Source organism: Hipposideros armiger, unplaced genomic scaffold (genome assembly GCF_001890085.2).
Source record: "Hipposideros armiger isolate ML-2016 unplaced genomic scaffold, ASM189008v1 scaffold_692, whole genome shotgun sequence".
NCBI classification, from domain to species: Eukaryota; Metazoa; Chordata; class Mammalia; order Chiroptera; family Hipposideridae; genus Hipposideros; species Hipposideros armiger.
In genome coordinates, this window is record NW_017732042.1 from 675,858 (window position 1) to 681,317 (window position 5,460).

Here is a 5,460-nt window from a genome sequence, read left to right on the forward strand (position 1 = left end):
GGGGGGGACCCACAAGAAACAAGAGACCAAAAGGAAGAAAGGAAGATGAGGAAATAAATGGATGTCAGGTGCTACTTAATGGGGCCACCCTCAAAGCATCCTAGCCTAATCTGAGCTCCCAGGCCACCACACAGACACATAAGGCAGAATTTGGGTAGTGTTATGAATTTATTCCTGCAAATAGTAACTCTGGATATATAGCCTACACTCCACACTTTCTAAACAAAATTTTCAAATGTCCTGTGACTCATTCTTCTTACCTATATTCTCTACTTCTTAACTTTAGTCCTCACTCTTTCATGTTATCTTCTAAAAAGCAGACTGAGTAGATATTCCTAGAAGGAGATATTCTCTTCGAGAGAAGTCCAGATTTAGAAAGACATCTTAAGCCTATGAAATACAAATCCTGTAAGAAAGTGGGAGACGAGATCACTGAGCTGCCTACAACGTACAAAGGCCATATTTTCTCCCTTTTAATCCACACCAGGTATTACTTGCATCCTGCAAATGAAGAAAATGAAGCTCACAGAGGTTAAGTAAGGTGTCTGAAGGAGCACCGCCAGGAGATGGAGGAGCTGGGATTCAAAACCACAGCTGTCTATTTCCTAAATTGTTAGGCTTTTCCCAAGTTTAATCCCCTAATGTATTTAGTGCCCCAATTCTGTTTTAATTCAAGTGGTTTTGTATTTCAGCAATTTGCCTTACTCCCATGAACTCAGCATAAGTACCTGTCACGAAATTTTATTGACTATTAAACATCTATTATTTTCAATAAGTGCTTCAGCTACGTAGAAATGAAACATCTGGCAAGTTATCTTTATTTTTAAATCCAATATAACAGAGACTTCCCAAGGCATTTCTCCTATCCAACACTCATCTTAACTAGATTGACGTACCTCTCCAACTTCCAGTTGTTTCCACATTATCATTTATTTGTCCACTCAGGAAATGAAGCTAATTTCACCACCCTCCCTCATGACTCCTGACAGATAATACAGCAGAGGGGGCCTCTCTGTAAAGTAATTTACATAAAAGTTATAAAAGCTCTTTGTTATCTGTCATGACTAGGAAATGGGCTATTCTAGCAAATCAAACAAATCAAACATCCTGAATAACATAATGATGCTTTTAAAGGGACTACCAATTTATAAAGGATTTCAAAGCAATACTACAACAGTGGCTCCCAAACCTGCTACAAATCAGAATCACCTGGGGAGCTTTTTGGCACCAGATGCCAGAGAGGTTTTTAAAATGTAGATTCTGGGGCCGACCGAGTGGCTCAGTTGGTTAAGAATTGGCTTAAGAGCCTGAGCTCTGAGCAACAGGGCCGCCGGTTCAATTCCCACATGGGCCAGTGATGCTGCACCCCAGCTGAGCTGTCACTGAGCTGCCAACAGGTGGCAGGATGGCTCAGCTGGTGTAACAAGATTACCTGTTCGATGGTGGGCTATGCCCACCCGCAACTAAGACTGGACTCGGCACTTTGAGCTTAGAGACCACAAGTTGCCAAGGGGCAGCCAGAGGGCAACTGGCGCCCTCCACAATGAAGACTGAAGAACAACTTGGCTGGTCCCCTCCCCCAATTCCCCAATAAAATCTTTTTTAAAAAAATGTAGATTCTGGTCATCTCATAGCCACTCAATCAAAATCTCCAGGGGGCTGGACTGGGAAATCTGTATTGTTTTTAAAGAGCCCCCGGTGACTCAGTTGCAAACTGCTAGGTGCCAAATCTCTCAAGGAGCACTGGCTTTTTGGAACTCCTTGCAATAAAACCTGCTAAAAAGGTGAAAGCTGCACTGAATATAATGTGACCTACGTTTGATGATTCTGGAAACTTGGGCTCTCCCAATGCCTCCAGTTCATCACTACACTGGCAAAACCAGAAAGTAAAGAAATGTTAAAAAGACTCTGAATTGGTAGAAAGCTGGAAAAACCAGCTTTTGTTTTTCTACCAGATTCAAAGAGCTGGTTTTCCCCCAGAGGAAATGCAGATCTTATGCTTGCTTTGAAAAAGGAAAATGTTTAAAAACATGCAGTAGGATTCTCTTTAACTGCTTAGCTCCAAATCAGAACATTATTCGCAGGCCCAAATGCATAAAAAATGTGGACTACTCAAACTGAAAAAAAACAAAGAGAAACTTCACGACGGTCTTAATGAAGAGAAAAGAAGGATAATAGGTTTTAAACTAAGAATGGCATTACACAATTAGATAAAACCACTGTCCTTTCCATGGCAACCACTAAACCATAGAAACGGGGAGAGCTGAAGTCTTTTAACACATGAGGCTGAGGATTTCTCCCTACCTGGGATGGCTTTCATGTGAGAAATAATAGGATATCCTATTAAGAGTCCAACTGGTTTTAGGATTTTAAAACTCTATGAATAACCAAGTCAAAACTAGAAAGTGACCACACCATTTCCCTACTGAAGAAACAGGGGTTTGTGTGTTTGGAGAGAAAACCATTGTCCTTAACAACTGCCAAAATCCTTATTACATAAACACAAGTAACCACCACCAATAACCAGTAACCAAACAAAAGTAATCAGTAACCAAACCAAACCAGTAGCCATTACCAAACAATTATATATATATATATATATATATATATATATATATATATATATATTTTTTTTTTTTTTTTTTTTACCATCCTGCCACCTGTTGGCAGTTCAGCTCAGGCTGGGAATCGAACCTCTGATGCTCAGAGCTCCCACTCTTGAACAAGCTCTTAACCAACTGAGCCACTCTGGCCGGCCCCACCAAACAATAATATTGATGAAGCAGCTTGTCCCCTGAGGCTTCATCAACAGCAATTTAAACCATTAAACTCTAAATTATATCTTAGCTCTGTATTGCAGGGGTTATTATGAGATTCCAAGGTGCAGAGGTTAAATCCTCCCTCCCAAAACATAAACACTATGGCTGGTAAAAGTTGGATATAAGCCTCTAATTTACCATTAAACAATAAAAGTCCTAGCATAAGAATAAAAAAATCAAGGTGGAATTAGTTCTCCAAACACTCAGGTTTATATAGGTGTTTTCAGACAGTCCTAGGCACACAATCACCTACGGGTGTGGCTGTATTAAACATCACAATGAACAGGTAATTAGGGGAACTATTGTGCCCCTTTTTGTTACTGTTTGTTTTGTCTTCTTAAATGCTGATAACTGAAAACGCCTTTTGCATTGCTATTTTAAGAGCCCTTAAAGAGACATTCCTATTAGATGGTGCTAAGCAGAGTTGTACTAACTGGCTTGGCTGTGAGAAACTTTGAAAACAAAATAATTTCTAAGCATTCTGGGAAGGGCTCTCTCTTTTTGTGCATATTATTTTAGCAACTGGTTAAATTATATCAATTTAGAAAATTTACAACCTTTGATTCCAATGTAAACAGTCAGTATAACAGCTGTCTACCTGATCAATATAGAAGTTTTTAGTTTGGAAGCCACGATGTTTGCCACTGAAATTCACATCCATAGAACTATGTTATACTTTCATGGAGCTTTGCTTTAAGTGGCACTATGTACACAGAGTTTATTTGTAGTTCTTGATAGAACTGTACTTAATTCTCAGTATTCTTGACATTTTAAACGCTGTGCTACAATATGTTCTATCTTACTGTAAAAATCTAATTACATATGCTTCAGAATATTCTAAGATGTCCTTTGGATTCTGTAAATGTGAATTTTGACATAATAACTACTAATAAAATTATATTGAAACTGTAAAAAAAGAAAACAAAGTTTTTAGTGAGTTTCTCTTCGTAATTAGATACATTAAAAAGGGTGTCCTAGATTACATGGGAATTTTCTTCAAACACAATCAAATTATTAGTTAGCCCTGCCACATCAATCTGCAATTGTTATACACAATTTTCAAACATTTTCAAACTTAAGAAAAGAACACCTAATAAACTAATTTTTGAATTGTATTCTGACGTCCAGAATTATTAGGAAATTTTCCATAAAGTTTCAGAAACACATGCCATCATCTATTTCCTTGAACATGAAGGAGAACGCAATCAGGAAAAAAGGATATATAAGTTGTCCAACCTGAAATCCCCTAACAGAACAGAAGTATCATTGCCACCCTCCCAACCCTACAACTTTGTATACAGACTCGGCCCAGCACCATGTCCCCTGTGTACTCCTATTCCTAGAAAAATGGTTCAATAAATGGCCACATTTCAGAACTTGAACTGTCACTAGGAAAACCACAGGGCTCCCCCAAACCGTTGCAGCAACAGGGGTGACAGAAAGTATTCTGTCCTCCAAACCACCTGTAAAATGGATGCATATGGTACTTATTGCTTTCACTTGTAACCTGGGATGTTTGTTCATCACGCCGCTGGCCTTTAGCCAGGGTGCAAAGTGACAGTTGTGGGTAAAGTCCTATTTCCAAGCTAACAATATGCCTTCCCTGCGGTAGACTGGGAGGAGCATGGTACACTCTTCCCTGATTACACAGATTTTTTTTTCCCCCTAGAACCAATGACAGACCAACAAAAAGGAGAAAATGTGCTGTTGTTTTTTTATCTTCTGCCAGCCTGAAATCAAGCTCTGCGCAGCTCTGGCTCCCCTGGTCTAGCCATATTTCCCCATGCCTGGTCAAAAGTCTCATGGGCAGCCAGCTGAATAGAGGCCCCACTTCCCTCCTCTCCATCTTAACCACTGGTGACCTCGCACACATCACCTCACACGAAGAGAAGACAACTCTCGAAAGGGGGAACAGTAGACCTGGAGGAAAGAACCACCTTCCTAAACTTCTCCATCAAGCCTCCAAACTACAGCCGCCTCCCTCTTCCAAGAAGCCCGCAGGACCCCTCCACTGGGAAGCAGGGACTCGAAAGGGGGCAGCAGGCCGCCGAGCACCTGACTCAGTTTCCTCTGTCGTAAAGCAGCCTCTTTTCACCACAAGCTAACTAGACCTGCCGGTCCGTAAGGCGTCTGCAGACACTTGAGGCTACACGGCTCCTGTTACTGCCCCTACAGGGGAAATGCCTTCTTTGAAGGGACTTCTAATGGGACAGGTGCGGGCTACTTTGAATGTGGGGACTTGCAGCGAAGCAGGGGCTCCCTCCATCCCATGTAGGGCAAGGAGAGTCCCAGGCCGCGCCCCGCAGGGGAGGCACCCCCAGACTACAGCCTGACGAGACCCGAGGCCGAGCAGCGCCCCCACCCTGGCCTCCCCCCCTGCACCCAACCCCAGGCCTGGCGCCCCGCGGATGCCAGCGCCGCCGCCTCCTCACCTGCTGCGGCCGCCTGCCTGGCCCGCACCTGGGAGGAGTGGGGAGGGGCCGGATCCGGGCCGCCAACGCCGGAGGCAGGGGGGCTCGGGACTCAGCCGCGGCGGCGTCTCTGGGGCTGAGGGGCACTGGGGGGCGGTCGCGACATCCTCGCAGGCTGCCCCAGGAAGTTGGCCCCCCCCATCCATCTCCAGCCGGCCGGCCCGGCCGCT

The 5,460-nt window shown here is 43.3% G+C and overlaps 1 protein-coding gene across 1 annotated transcript in view; it reads right to left on the bottom strand.

Annotated features, from left to right (window-relative positions):
* RFFL (ring finger and FYVE like domain containing E3 ubiquitin protein ligase) overlaps positions 1–5,454 on the bottom strand; it is a 78,479-nt gene extending 73,025 nt beyond the window's left edge. The window contains exon 1 of the mRNA XM_019626866.1: positions 5,252–5,454. The gene's annotated coding sequence lies outside the window, so the exon portion shown is untranslated. The remainder of the gene's footprint in view (positions 1–5,251) is intronic.
* Between the last annotated feature and the right edge of the window lie 6 nt (positions 5,455–5,460).